This window comes from Mustela lutreola, chromosome X, assembly GCF_030435805.1.
Source record: "Mustela lutreola isolate mMusLut2 chromosome X, mMusLut2.pri, whole genome shotgun sequence".
NCBI classification, from domain to species: Eukaryota; Metazoa; Chordata; class Mammalia; order Carnivora; family Mustelidae; genus Mustela; species Mustela lutreola.
In genome coordinates this window covers 108,249,736-108,266,612 of record NC_081308.1, presented here as the reverse complement: position 1 = coordinate 108,266,612, position 16,877 = coordinate 108,249,736, and positions in this window count along the sequence as shown.

Genomic DNA, 16,877 nt, shown 5'->3' with positions numbered 1-16,877 from the left:
TTGATAGCAAAGATTTGAGTTTAATTCTTGACATGAGTTTGATGTCCCTGTGGATGTCTGTGAGACATCCAAGTGTATATATTTAATAAGCAGTTGAACCTGCATATATAGAGTTCAGGACAGAGATTTCAGCTGGTTATATAGATTTTGGAATAAGTAGCATATAAATGTTAACAAAAGTCATAGGAGTGGATCAGAAAGAATGTAAAGTGAGAAAAGCACAAGATCTAGAAAACAACACTGAATAATGCTAAAATCGGTAGAAGAATGCATGCTTACATTTTTAATAAATGGTGAAGCCTTTATTTGAATATTCTCCAATGTAAAGGAGATAATAGAATAGATCACACTATTGTATTTTCTTCCATGGGTGCATGAATCAATCATTGGCTAACTTTGTTTCTCAACAGGGGGGAAAGTCAGAATATCTCTTCTCTTACGGGTTTTCTATTAAGGTACTACCTGATTTACAAAGATTCTCCCCAGTATCTTATTCTTCCATGATATGCATGATATCAGATATTCATGTAACATTTTTATGTTTCAAAATGAATCTACTTACTCTACTTTGTATTTCCTTAAATTATTACACACCCTCTTCTTGACTTACATAAAGAAAGATTTATGATTTATTCTGCAGGGAGTCCTGCTGCTATGAATTAGGCCCTAAATGCTCTCTGTTGGGCCATTAATTTGCCAATGCTCTTGTATTTTTCCATACATCAGATTTTTTTTATAACTAAAGCAAGAAGGTAGAACATGAACTATATTGTCTCAAAGGATTTGTATTATCTAGCTATTAGGGTGAAGATGATAGTCTGAAAACCCCAATTAAATGGTAATATTTAAAGTTGATTTATTTTTATTTAAGGAAACTTTTCTCCAGACCAATGAAGATGCACGAGTTATACTCATATATACATATGCCCTACAAAATTCAACTTGACATTTAATTATTTAGTAATTTCTAAAAATAAGAGCTAAGCCTGTGTGTATATGTGTTTTTGTGTGTGTCTGTGTTTGCTGACTTATTCAAAAAGCTATGTATGTATATATATCTATATCGATATCGATATCGATATATATCTGGTTCTTTTACAAGTTGTCTAGTTTCTTTTTACTTCTATATGTCTGCTCCACTGTCTGGTATAGTCATCCTTGCTGTTAAAACAATATTGACCTCTGACTCCTTATAAGATTCTAAATCAGCAATTCCATTATGGTTACTTAACTTCAAATATATAGACTACACTGATACTTAAACTGTTCTTCAACAAGGGTAAAAAGAATTGTTTAACCCTCCTTTAAAGATATACACTCATAATATCAATTTCTTTATCGCTGGTCAATTTCAGACAGTAAATCCCATTATAATGTCTAGTGTCAGGGACGTCTCTTCTTAATAAAGCAATGTGCTCTCACACACCGTTATGTATGCACAAGAAATACATTGACCTGTAGTGTACCTGAATATATAGTATAATGTAATGCTTTAAAACAAACTTAAACAAATTCTTCAGCATAAACTATATCTTATAAACTAGATTTGTCATTTGATTGCTTTATGGAATGAATAATTTAAATAATATTTTTATCTGCCTCAACCCCTGCCTCAGAAGAGTTTTGTATTTGAGGACTAAGAAAACAAAACTATATAAAACAGACCCCATGTTGAGTAGACAGGGAGTACTGGAAATAAATGAGCCATGCTAAGTCCAGTGATATTCATCTAAAACAGAAAATGTTAATAATTAATTGTTGTTATTTGAACTTATCATTGATTATCATTTCTTTGCCATAAATTGCCCACATGCTTTTAGCAGAAGGCCAGCATAGTTGCTACAGTGCTCTATTCCAAAGCCTATAAATTATAAGCCTTAAATCAAAGAGTGTTCCAATGGCACGTGAAGGTTATACTGTTCTAGTTGTGTTGATGAACTGAACTTTCTAAGACCATGAAGCATCTTCAACTTAAATTCAGTGATAACAAGGAAGGCAGTGTGCAATTTTTTTAATCATCTAGCCATGTTTTGTGTATTAATGTTTAATGATAACATCAGTACAGAGATTCTGAGCTGACTCAACTAGATAGTAGAATCTTAATTAAAAAATAGAGTTTTATCCAATTAGGCCACTAAACTAGAAATAGAAGGCTTTAGATGCATGCTTAAAGAAAGTATTATACTTTGGTCCACTCACTTAATTGCTTTTCTGATTGCATAAAAATTAAAAACATTAAACACTTTAAGCTTTGAACTGAAGTTGATAGTATACCTGAGCACATTGTTCTTAGTCAACATGAACCTCTCCCAGGATAGAAAATGCTTTTCAGTTAACACAGGTGAAATTGGGCAGTGTGATAGAACGCCTTACACCAATTAGAATGGTAAAAATTAATAGGAAACAACAAATGTTGGAGAGGACGGGGAGAAAGGGGGAAACCCCTTACACTGTTGATGGGAATGCAAGTTGGTGCACTTTGGAAAACAGTATGGAGATTCCTCAAAAAAATTAAAAATAGAGCTATCCTATGACCCAGCAATTGCACTACTGGGTATTTACCTCAAACATTCAGATGGAGTGAAAATAAGGGCCATATGTGTGTACCCCAATGTTCACAATAGCCAAGCAGTGGAAATAGCCAAGATTCCCTTCAACAGATTAATGGATAAAGAAGATGTGGTCCATACATACAATGGAATATTACTCAGCAATCAGAAAGCATGAGTACCCAACTTTTGCATCAACATGGATAGGACTGGAGGAGATTATGCTCAGTGATATAAGTCAAGCAGAGAAAGTCAATTATATGATTTCAGTTACTTGTGGAACATAAGGAATAACATGGGGGACATTAGAAGGAAAGGACAAGTGAAGGGGAGGAAGGAAATCGGAGGGGGAGATGAACCATGAAAGACTATGAACTCCGAGAAACAAACTGAGGGTTTTAGAAGGGGTTGGGGGATGGCCGAGCCTGGTGGTGTGTATTAAGGAGGGCACGTGTTGCATGGAAAATTGGGTGTTGTACATAAACAATGACTCTTGGAACACTGCATCAAAAACTAATGATGTATTTTATGGCAACTAACATAACACAATATATATTTTTTTAAATAGGTGAAATGGAAATTCAATATATTATTTTTTGACCATCAGGGGGATAGGAAGCTAAAATAGTAAAGATAATTTTGAGAGTACAATCCCAAAGAATTCAAAGAAAGAATAAACAATTATAGGTTTTACAAATTTTAAATACTCATTTACCTTAAAATAAAGAGACATATGAGACATTTTTTTGAGACTGTTACTTCACTGTGGTCAAGTAGTCCACATGCAATTTCTGAGACATGGTATGGTAATTAGCTTCCGAGATGATTCCAACTTTTGGTATTATTCCTATCTTCCTCCATTGTTTTTGGAGTTTTGGTATATTGTGAGCAGCCCTATGAGGATGTCTATGAGTTGCAGAATTAATTAGGTAATTAATTTATCATTGCTTTTGGCCAATAGTTCCCAAAGAACAGAGGCCTCTCAAAAACCATGTGGTTGGGGAGGAGTCAAGATGGCGGAGAAGTAGCAAGCTGAGACTGCTTCAGCTAGCCGGAGATCAGCTAGATAGCTTATCTAAAGATTGCAAACACCTGAAAATCCATCGGCAGATCGAAGAGAAGAAGAACAGCAATTCTGGAAACAGAAAAACAACCACTTTCTGAAAGGTAGGACCGGCGGAGAAGTGAATCCAAAGCGACGGGAAGATAGACCCCGGGGGGAGGGGCCGGCTCCCGGCAAGCGGCGGAGCAACCGCGCACAAAATCAGGACTTTTAAAAGTCTGTTCCGCGGAGGGACATCGCTCCAGAGGCTAAACCGGAGCGAAGCCCACGCGGGGTCAGCGTGGCCTCAGGTCCCGCAGGGTCACAGAAGGATCGGGGGTGTCTGAGTGTCGCAGAGCTTGCGGGTATTGGAACGGGAAAGCCGGCTACAGAGACAGAGCCGACAGTAAGCTCGCAGCTCCGTGTTACCTTGAACCGGTCGCAGGCTCGGTGAGCTCGGAGCGCGGCCGGAGGTCAGGCAGACGGGAGTAACTGGGCGCTGTTCTCTGAGGGCGCACTGAGGAGTGGGGCCCTGGGCTCTCGGCTCCTCCGGGCCGGAGACCAGGAGGCCGCCATTTGTATTCCCGTCCTCTGGAACTCTACGGAAAGCGCTCAGGGAACAAAAGCTCCTGAAAGCAAACCCGAGCGGATTACTCACCCCGGCCCCGGGTAAGGGCGGTGTAATTCCGCCTGGGGCAAAGACACTTGAGAATCACTACAACAGGCCCCTCCCCCAGAAGATCAACAAGAAATCCAGCCGAGACCAAGTTCACCTACCAAGGAGTGCGGTTTCAATACCAAGGAGAGCAGCAGAATTCCAGAGGAGGAGAAAGCCAAGCACGGAACTCATGGCTTTTTTCCTGTGATTTTTTTTAGTCTTGCAGTTAATTTAATTTTTTCTTTTTCATTTTTTTTTTTTTTTCTCGCCTTCGGGTAAAATTTTTTTTTTTTTTAACTGTTACCTTTTTCTTTTTTAACGATTTTTTACTAGTTTATCTAATATATATATATATATTTTTTTACATTTTTCTTAGGTGTTTTCTTTTTAAAAAAAAATTCTTTTCTTTTTTTTTTTTTTTTCTTTTTTCTTTCTTCCTTTTTGAACCTCTTTTTATCCCCTTTCTCCCCACTCACGATTTTGGATCTCTTCTAATTTGGCTAAAGCATATTTTCCTGGGGTTGTTGCCACCCTTTTAGTATTTTACTTGCCCCTTCATTTACTCTTATCTGGACAAAATGACAAGACGTAAAAATTCACCACAAAAAAAAGAACAAGAGGCAGTACCGAAGGCTAGGGACCTAATCAATACAGACATCGGTAATATGTCAGATCTAGAGTTCAGAATGACAATTCTCAAGGTTCTAGCCGGGCTCGAAAAAGGCATGGAAGATATTAGAGAAACCCTCTCGAGAGATATAAAAGCCCTTTCTGGAGAAATAAAAGAACTAAAATCTAACCAAGTTGAAATCAAAAAAGCTATTAATGAGGTGCAATCAAAAATGGAGGCTCTCACTGCTAGGATAAATGAGGCAGAAGAAAGAATTAGTGATATAGAAGACCAAATGACAGAGAATAAAGAAGCTGATCAAAAGAGGGACAAACAGCTACTGGACCACGAGGGGAGAATTCGAGAAATAAGTGACACCATAAGACGAAACAACATTAGAATAATTGGGATTCCAGAAGAAGAAGAAAGTGAGAGGGGAGCAGAAGGTATACTGGAGAGAATTATTGGGGAGAATTTCCCCAATATGGCAAAGGGAACAAGCATCAAAATTCAGGAGGTTCAGAGAATGCCCCTCAAAATAAATAAGAATAGGCCCACACCCCGTCACATAATAGTAAAATTTACAAGTCTCAATGACAAAGAGAAAATCCTGAAAGCAGCCCGGGAAAAGAAGTCTGTAACATACAATGGTAAAAATATTAGATTGGCAGCTGACTTATCCACAGAGACCTGGCAGGCCAGAAAGAGCTGGCATGATATTTTCAGAGCACTAAACGAGAAAAACATGCAGCCAAGAATACTATATCCAGCTAGGCTATCATTGAAAATAGAAGGAGAGATTAAAAGCTTCCAGGACAAACAACAACTGAAAGAATTTGCAAATACCAAACCAGCTCTACAGGAAATATTGAAAGGGGTCCTCTAAGCAAAGAGAGAGCCTACAAGTGGTAGATCAGAAAGGAACAGAGACCATATACAGTAACAGTCACCTTACAGGCAATACAATGGCACTAAATTCATATCTCTCAATAGTTACCCTGAATGTGAAAGGGCTAAATGCCCCTGTCAAAAGACACAGGGTATCAGAATGGATAAAAAAACAAAACCCATCTATATGTTGCCTCCAAGAAACACATTTTAAGCCCGAAGACACCTCCAGATTTAAAGTGAGGGGGTGGAAAAGAATTTACCATGCTAATGGACATCAGAAGAAAGCAGGAGTGGCAATCCTTATATCAGATCAATTAGATTTTAAGCCAAAGACTGTAATAAGAGATGAGGAAGGACACTATATCATACTCAAAGGGTCTGTCCAACAAGAAGATTTAACAATTTTAAATATCTATGCCCCCAACGTGGGAGCAGCCAACTATATAAACCAATTAATAACAAAATCAAAGAAACACATAAACAACAATACAATAATAGTAGGGGACTTTAATATTCCCCTCACTGAAATGGACAGGTCATCCAAGCAAAAGATCAGCAAGGAAATAAAGGCCTTAAATGACACACTGGACCAGATGGACATCACAGATATATTCAGAATATTTCATCCCAAAGCAACAGAATACACATTCTTCTCTAGTGCACATGGAACATTCTCCAGAATAGATCACATCCTCGGTCCTAAATCAGGACTCAACCGGTATCAAAAGATTGGGATCATTCCCTGCATATTTTCAGACCACAATGCTCTAAAGCTAGAACTCAACCACAAAAGGAAGTTTGGAAAGAACCCAAATACATGGAGACTAAACAGTATCCTTCTAAAGAATGAATGGGTCAACCGGGAAATTAAAGAAGAATTGAAAAAAATCATGGAAACAAATGATAATGAAAATACAACGGTTCAAAATCTGTGGGACACAACAAAGGCAGTCCTGAGAGGAAAATATATAGCGGTACAAGCCTTTCTCAAGAAACAAGAAAGGTCTCAGGTACACAACCTAACCCTACACCTAAAGGAGCTGGAGAAGGAACAAGAAAGAAACCCTAAGCCCAGCAGGAGAAGAGAAATCATAAAGATCAGAGCAGAAATCAATGAAATAGAAACCAAAAAAACAATAGAACAAATCAACGAAACTAGGAGCTGGTTCTTTGAAAGAATTAATAAAATTGATAAACCCCTGGCCCGACTTATCAAAAAGAAAAGAGAAAGGACCCAAATAAATAAAATCATGAATGAAAGAGGAGAGATCACAACTAACACCAAGGAAATACAAACTATTATAAGAACATACTATGAGCAACTCTACGGCAATAAATTTGACAATCTGGAAGAAATGGATGCATTCCTAGAAACATATAAACTACCACAACTGAACCATGAAGAAATAGAAAGCCTGAACAGACCCATAACCAGTAAGGAGATTGAAACAGTCATTAAAAATCTCCAAACAAACAAAAGCCCAGGGCCAGACGGCTTCCCGGGGGAATTCTACCAAACATTTAAAGAAGAACTAATTCCTATTCTCCTGAAACTGTTCCAAAAAATAGAAATGGAAGGAAAACTTCCAAACTCATTTTATGAGGCCAGCATCACCTTGATCCCAAAACCAGACAAGGATCCCACCAAAAAAGAGAGCTATAGACCGATATCCTTGATGAACACAGATGCGAAAATACTCAACAAAATACTAGCCAATCGGATTCAACAGTACATTAAAAAGATTATTCACCACGACCAAGTGGGATTTATTCCAGGGCTGCAAGGTTGGTTCAACATCCGCAAATCAGTCAATGTGATACAACACATCAATAAAAGTAAGAACAAGAACCATATGATACTCTCAATAGATGCTGAAAAAGCATTTGACAAAGTACAACATCCCTTCCTGATCAAAACTCTTCAAAGTGTAGGGATAGAGGGCACATACCTCAATATCATCAAAGCCATCTATGAAAAACCCACCGCAAATATCATTCTCAATGGAGAAAAACTGAAAGCTTTTCCGCTAAGGTCAGGAACACGGCAGGGATGTCCATTATCACCACTGCTATTCAACATCGTACTAGAGGTCCTAGCCTCAGCAATCAGACAACAAAAGGAAATTAAAGGCATCCAAATCGGCAAAGAAGAAGTCAAATTATCACTCTTCGCAGATGATATGATACTATATGTGGAAAACCCAAAAGACTCCACTCCAAAACTGCTAGAACTTATACAGGAATTCAGTAAAGTGTCAGGATATAAAATCAATGCACAGAAATCAGTTGCATTTCTCTACACCAACAGCAAGACAGAAGAAAGAGATATTAAGGAGTCAATCCCATTTACAATTGCATCCAAAACCATAAGATACCTAGGAATAAACCTAACCAAAGAGACACAGAATCTATACTCAGAAAACTATAAAGTACTCATGAAAGAAATTGAGGAAGACACAAAGAAATGGAAAAATGTTCCATGCTCCTGGATTGGAAGAATAAATATTGTGAAAATGTCTATGCTACCTAAAGCAATCTACACATTTAATGCAATTCCTATCAAAGTACCATCCATCTTTTTTAAAGAAATGGAACAAATAATTCTAAAATTTATATGGAACCAGAAAAGACCTCGAATAGCCAAAGGGATATTGAAAAAGAAAGCCAACGTTGGTGGCATCACAATTCCGGACTTCAAGCTCTATTACAAAGCTGTCATCATCAAGACAGCATGGTACTGGCACAAAAACAGACACATAGATCAATGGAACAGAATAGAGAGCCCAGAAATAGACCCTCAACTCTATGGTCAACTAATCTTCGACAAAGCAGGAAAGAATGTCCAATGGAAAAAAGACAGCCTTTTCAATAAATGGTGCTGGGAAAATTGGACAGCCACATGCAGAAAAATGAAATTGGACCATTTCCTTACACCACACACAAAAATAGACTCAAAATGGATGAAGGACCTCAATGTACGAAAGGAATCCATCAAAATCCTTGAGGAGAACACGGGCAGCAACCTCTTCGACCTCTGCCGCAGCAACATCTTCCTAGGAACAACGCAAAAGGCAAGGGAAGCAAGGGAAAAAATGAACTACTGGGATTTCATCAAGATCAAAAGCTTTTGCACAGCAAAGGAAACAGTTAACAAAATCAAAAGACAACTGACAGAATGGGAGAAGATATTTGCAAACGACATATCAGATAAAGGACTAGTGTCCAGAATCTATAAAGAACTTAGCAAACTCAACACCCAAAGAACAAATAATCCAATCAAGAAATGGGCAGAAGACATGAACAGACATTTCTGCAAAGAAGACATCCAGATGGCCAACAGACACTTGAAAAAGTGCTCCATATCACTTGGCATCAGGGAAATACAAATCAAAACCACAATGAGATATCACCTCACACCAGTCAGAATGGCTAAAATCAACAAGTCAGGAAATGACAGATGCTGGCGAGGATGCGGAGAAAGGGGAACCCTCCTACACTGTTGGTGGGAATGCAAGCTGGTGCAGCCACTCTGGAAAACAGCATGGAGGTTCCTCAAAATGTTGAAAATAGAACTGCCCTATGACCCAGCAATTGCACTATTGGGTATTTACCCTAAAGATACAAATGTAGTGATCCAAAGGGACACATGCACCCGAATGTTTATAGCAGCAATGTCCACAATAGCCAAACTATGGAAAGAACCTAGATGTCCATCAACAGATGAATGGATCAAGAAGATGTGGTATATATACACAATGGAATACTATGCAGCCATCAAAAGAAATGAAATCTTGCCATTTGCAACAACATGGATGGAACTAGAGCGTATCATGCTTAGCGAAATAAGTCAAGCAGAGAAAGACAACTATCATATGATCTCCCTGATATGAGGAAGTGGTGATGCAACATGGAGGCTTAAGTGGGTAGAAGAATAAATGAAACAAGATGGGATTGGGAGGGAGACAAACCATAAGTGACTCTTAATCTCACAAAACAAACTGAGGGTTGCCGGGGGGAGGGGGTTGGGGAGAAGGGGGTGGGATTATGGACATTGGGGAGGGTATGTGATTTGGTGAGTGCTGTGAAGTGTGTAAACCTGGTGATTCACAGACCTGGGGATAAAAATATATGTATATAAAAAATATATGTTTATAAAAAAAAAAAAAAAAAAAAAAAAAAAAAAAACATGTGGTTGTTACAAGTATATTCTCCAGCTTTCAGATGACAGTAGCTCCAGGTAACTTTCTAACTATAATCTCACAAAAGACTCTGAGTCAGAACCACCCAGCTATGCTGCTTCCAGATTCCTGAGTCTCAGAAAGTAAATAAGATAATAAATACTTGCCTTATTAAACTGTTTTAGAGATAATTTGTTATACAACAATAAATAGCTAAAGGCCTGTGCAGGTCACCTTTTTTATATCCTGTATTTTGTGATACATTGTAACATGTATAGAGTTTTGAATGGAGAAATAGAGGATATTTAAAATATTGTGCATTATCAAACAAACGTAGACAGCTCTGAGCCTAAAACTTCAAAATAAAAAGTCAATTTCTTTTTACTCTGTGGTCTTTGAGAAGAGTGTCTCTGTTCAATAAAGTAGTAATTGCCTAACTCCATGTAAGTCTTGATAGAAAGTCCATCCCATGGTTTTTCTTTAGCAAAGAATAGTTTACAAATAACAGATTTCTGTTAGCATAAGTCAATTGGTAAGTTTATTATAATGATACAATAAAAAGCAAGGTTTAGGGTAATAAAAGTGATACACAGTTTTAAAAAGTGAGTAACAAATGCTTTAAGCCATGAATTATTTTTTTTTTATTTTTAAATCAATTCCCAAGCAGATTTTAAAAATAAAGCCATTAGATTTTGGTTAAAGCAATGAATGGAAGTTCAAATCTTCAGTAGATGGCAGAAAATACTTCCTTGTTGCTGTAGTCCTGAAATACTGCCAAACAACCCAAGGGCAATTTGAAAATCACTGGTTTAAAAAGTGTATGTCTAACTACAATTATATGCTTAGATTGTTACTGGCTTTTACAACAAGGTGAAGTTACAATCAGTAGTTTGACTATAGATAGAAGGAAATACTTTTTTTTAAGCTCACTTCTTTAACACTGGTTATTTCACATTTTAAACATGTTTTCTAGTCTTTAGAGTTAGATATTATATACAACCTTGTCCTGATTGCTGCCCTCACCTATCACTATTAGGCATAATTAAATGCTAATATAGTAGGAAATTTTGGAAACTACTTTTATTTTTGTCATCCCTGATATATGTAAATGTTAATGATTACATTTTTGTTGTATTTCTGCTTTAAAGTTACTATAATAGGAACAGCTAATATGATGCTTACTATTTATCAAGCTGTTTTATAAGTACTTGCAATACAACCCTAAGAGTTTGGTGCTATTGTTATCTCCATTTTGTTGATGAGTAAGTGAGCGATAGAGAGGTTCAGTAACCTGTCCTAGGTCATACAACTAGTAAGTGGTGGAGATGAATCCAGATACTCTGGCTTCAGAAACAGTGTGCTTATCCAGTAGGCTGCATGCCCTTAATATCAGTTAATCCACAGTGTCACGTTAGCCTCATCATACTCCAGAGCTTATATAGTTAAGACTCAATTCGGAGGTTTTAATTCCACTCAAAATTCTTCCTTTGTCTCCCTTAAACTACCCTTTCTTCTCTACTGCCATACAATGAGTGTATCTCTGCCATTGCATGTATCTTTCTGTATTAGAATTGCCTATTAATGTGTCTATATTATTATACACAGTGAGATCTTTAAGGACAACAATTATGTCTGATTTCTATTTGTATTACCAGAGTTTGTTTTTTTAGCACAGGGTCTGATGCTCTGTAGGTCCTTAATGTTCAATGGAATGGGCTGAGCTGAAATGAATGAGAGTGCAAATGACATGAAAAATTACTATTAGTTCACTCAATGTGTAAAACAATGATTAAGTGCTTATGATATGCAAGATGCTCTACTTTACATTTTATATGCATATTAGTTCATTTTATTCTTACAACAACACTTGTGAGGCACATATCACTATCATAATTTTACTCATAAAGAGACTGAGGCTTGAAAAGGCTAACTGACTTTCTTGCCCAAGGTCACAGCTATTAATTGGTATACTCAGACCCCAAATTCTAGGTACTCAGGCTGATGAAAACTCTACTTTTTACCTACTTATTGCACTATGTTCAAGAGGAAAATATTATAGAAATTCTTCTCTGATTCCTGACCCAACCTTTTTGAAAATTCAGTCATATACAAATAATTGGGTACTGTATATCACCTGGGCAACTGAGAACTTGAAATAAATCAGAGTCAGGTTATTTTAGGTAGTGGAATAGGTACAGAGAACATATTGAAGTCATTAGGACAGTGCACATATGGATATTCAGAGCTGTAAAATACACTACTTGATAAATAAGTCCACTTTCCATCCAGTATTTGTCCTTTTGTCACCATTGATATAGGTAAAGTGTCTTCTTTCATGTTAAAAATAGGAAAAATATACCCCATCCATAGAAAATCAGGGTGAGGGGAGTAGTAATTAACCCAAGATGTGGTTTGACTTGGAGAGAAGGAAATATTTCATTTTTAACTTAAATTCAAGGGGAAAAATGAGCATAATGAAAAACTTTTTTTTAAAGGTTTTATTTATTTATTTTACAGAAATCACAAGTAGGCATAGAGGCAGGTAGAGAGAGAGGTGGAGGCAGGCTCTCTGCTAAGCAGAGAGCCTGATGTGGGGCTCAATCCCAGGACCCTGGGATCATGAACTGAGCTGAAGGCAGAGGCTTTAACCCACTGAGCAACCCAGGCGCCCCATAATGAAAGACTTTAACTACTCTTATTTTTTTCCAAAATAGAGCTAAAGAAAAGGTTCTATTTAAATGCTTATAAGACATTTTATGCATAAAATATGTGTACATGTGTCTTACACAAATTGTATCTATGTACAAACAACACCAATATTATGGGAATTGAAAAATAGTGCCAATCTCCTAAAAGTAAGCTTAGACAAATCATGCTTATTGATTAAAGGTTGCCAAATATTTAACATAATTTTAATTAAATTTTGCATCACACAGGAAGAAATAAAAGAAAAATAACATTTTTTCCTAATTTTCTTATAAACATATACTGCATTTTTATCCCCAGGGGTACAGGTCTGTGAATTACCAGGTTTACACACTTCACAGCACTAATGATAGCACATATTCTGCGCAGTGTCCATAATCCCCACCACCCTTTCCTGTCCACCCTCCCCCCAGCAACTCTCAGTCTGTTTTTTGAGATTGAGTCTTTTATGGTTTGTCTCCCTCCCAATCACATCTTCTTTCATTTTTTTCCTATCCCCCAGCCCCCCCCCCACACTGTATCTCCACTTCCTCATATCAGGGAGATCATATGCTAGCTGTCTTTCTCTGATTAACTAATTTCACTAAGCATAATACCCTCTAGTTCCATCCATGTCATCACAAATGGCAAGATTTCATTTCTTTTGATGGCTGCAGAGTATTCCATTGTGTATATATACCACATCTTCTTTATCGATTCATCTATTGATGGACATCTAGGCTCTTTCCATAGTTTGGCTATTATGGACATTGCTCCTATAAACACTCAGGTGCACGTGCCCCTTAGGAGCACCACGTTTTTATATTTAGAATATATACCCAGTAGTGCAATTGCTGGGTCATAGGATAGCTCTATTTTCAGTTTATTTGAGGAACCTCCACACTGTTATCCAGAGTGGTTGCACCAGCTTGCATTCCCACCAATAGTGTAGGTGGGTTCCCCTCTCTCCGCATCCTCGCCATCATCTGTCATTTCTTGACTTGTTAATTTTAGCCATTCGGACTGGTGAGGTATCTAGGAATAAACCTAACCAAAGAGGCAAAGAATCTATACTCAGAAAACTATAAAGCACTCATGAAAGAAAGTGAGGAAGACACAAAGAAATGGAAAAATGTTCCATGCTCCTGGATTGGAGGAATAAATATTCTGTAAAGGTCTATGCTACCTAAAGCAATCTACACATTTAATGCAATCCCTATCAAAATCCCATCCATTTTTTTCAAAGAAATAAAACAAACAATCCTAAAATTTATATGGAACCAGAAAAGACCTCGAATAGCCAAAGGAATATTGAAAAAGAACGCCAAAGTTGGTGGCATCACAATTCCAGACTTCAAACTCTATTACAAAGCTGTCATCATCAAGACAGTATGGTACTGGCACAATAACAGACACATAGATCAATGGAAGAGAATAGAGAGCCCAGAAATAGACCCTCAACTCTATGGTCAACTAATCTTCAATAAAACATGAAGGAATGTCCAATGAAAAAAGACAGCCTCTTCAACAAATGGTGTTGGAAAAATTGGACAGCCACATGCAGAAAAATGAAATTGGACTATTTCCTTACACCACACACAAAAATAGACTCAAAATGGATGAGGACCTCAAAGTGAGAAAGGAATCCATCAAAATCCTTGAGGAGAACACAGGCAGCAACCTCTTTGACCTCAACTGGAGCAACTTCTTCCAAGGAACATCGCCAAAGACAACAGAAGCAAAGGCAAAAATGAACTATTGGGATTTCATCAAGATCAAAAGCTTTTGCACAGCAAAGGAATCAGTTAATAAAACCAAAAGACAACTGACAGAATGGGAGAAGATATTTGCAAATGACATAACAGATAAAGGGCTAGTATTCAAAATCTATAAAGAACTTAGCAAACTCAGCACCCAAAGAACAAATAATCCAATCAAGAAATGGGCAGAAAACATGAACAGACATTTCTGAAAAAAAGACATTCGGATGGCCAGCAGACACATGAAAAAATGCAGCACATCACTGGGCATCAGGGAAATACAAAATAAAAGTCACATTTTTAATAAAACTTCAAAAGTCAATAAACTTTATCTAAATTCAACATACTTGTAATGAAAAATTTTGTGGATCCTTTTCAGAACCGACTGAACTGTAGTGTTATGACAAGATCTAAACATGTATCCATGCATTATAGGTTAATCAGGAGGATTGAACAAGTACTTAAAATTTAGAATAACATAAGAAAACCAATACTTGAAGGAAGAAACCATTAAAGTAAAATTTCACAACAAGAAATACTTGGGGAACCAGGGTGGCTCTGTCAGGCAGATGTCTGCCTTTGACTCAGGTCATGATCCTGGAGTCCTGGGATAAAGCCCTACATTGGGTTCCATGCTCGGCAGAGAGCTTGCCTCTTGCTCTGCTCCTCAACATGCTCATTATCTCTCTCTCTTGCTCTCATTCTCTCAAATAAATAATGATGTATGTTGGCTAACAAAATAAAATAAAAAAGAAAGACACTAGCATCATAAAATAAATAAATAAATAAATAAAAGAAAATAAATAAATAAATACTTAATGATTTTTTTTATTTATTTTTTTTAATAGACATATATTTTAATCCACAGGGGTACAGGTCTGTGAATCACCAGGTTTACACACTTTACAGCACTCACCAAAGCTCATACCCTCCCCAATGTCCATAATTCTACCCCCTTCTCCAAAAGCCCCTCCCCCCAGCAACCCTCAGTTTGTTTTGTGAGATTAAGAGTCACTTATGGTTTGTCTCCCTCCCAATCCCATCTTGTTTCATTGATTCTTCTCCTACCCACTTAAGCCCCCCTGTTGCATCAACACTTCCTCATATCACGGAGATCATATAATAGTTGTCTTTCTCTGCTTGACTTATTTCACTAAGCATGATACGCTCTAGTTCCATCCACGTTGTCGCCAATGGCAATATTTCATGTCTTTTGATGGCTGCATAGTATTCCATTGTGTATATATACCACATCTTCTTGATCCATTCATCTGTTGATGGACATCTAGGTTCTTTCCATAGTTTGGCTATTGTGGACATTGCTGCTATAAACATTCGGGTGCACGTGCCCCTCTGGATCACTACGTTTGTATCTTTAGGGTAAATACCCAATAGTGCAATTGCTGGGTCATAGGGCAGTTCTATTTTCAACATTTTGAGGAACCTCCATGCTGTTTTCCAGAGTGGCTGCACCAGCTTGCATTCCCACCAACAGTGTAGGAGGGTTCCCCTTTCTCCGCATCCTCGCCAGCATCTGTCACTTCCTGACTTGTTCATTTTAGCCCTTCTGACTGGTGTGAGGCGATATCTCATTGTGGTTTTGATTTGTAATTCCCTGATGCCGAGTGATATGGAGCACTTTTTCATGTGTCTGTTGGCCATCTGGATGTCTTCTTTGCAGAAATGTCTGTTCATGTCCTCTGCCCATTTCTTGATTGGATTATTTGTTCTTTGAGTGTTGAGTTTGCTAAGTTCTTTATAGATTCTGGACACTAGTCCTTTATCTGATATGTCGTTTGCAAATATCTTCTCCCATTCTGTCAGTTGTCTTTTGATTTTGTTAACTGTTTCCTTTGCTGTACAAAATATTTTTATCTTGATGAAATCCCAATAGTTCATTTTTGCCCTTGCTTCCATTGCGTTTGGCGTTGTTCCTAGGAAGATATTGCTGCGGCTGAGGTCGAAGAGGTTGCTGCTGCCTGTGTTCTCCTCAAGGATTTTGATGGATTCCTTTCGCACATTGAGGTCCTTCATCCATTTTGAGTCTATCTTTGTGTGTGGTGTAAGGAAATGGTCCAATTTTATTTTTATGCATGTGGCTGTCCAATTTTCCCAGCACCATTTATTGAAGAGGCTCTCTTTTTTCCATTGGACATTCTTTCCTGCTTTGTCAAATATTAGTTGACTGTAGAGTTGAGGGTCTATTTCTGGGCTCTCTATTCTGTTCCATTGATATATGTGTCTGTTTTTGTGCCAGTACCATGCTGTCTTGATGATGACAGCTTTGTAATAGAGCTTGAAGTCGGGAATTGTGATGCCACCAACGTTGGCTTTCTTTTTCAATATCCCTTTGGCTATTTGAGGTCTTTTCTGGTTCCATATAAATTTTAGAATTATTTGTTCCATTTCTCTGAAAAGATGGATGGTACTTTGATAGGGATTGCATTAAATGTGTAGATTGCTTTAGGTAACATAGACATTTTCACAATATTTATTCTTCCAAT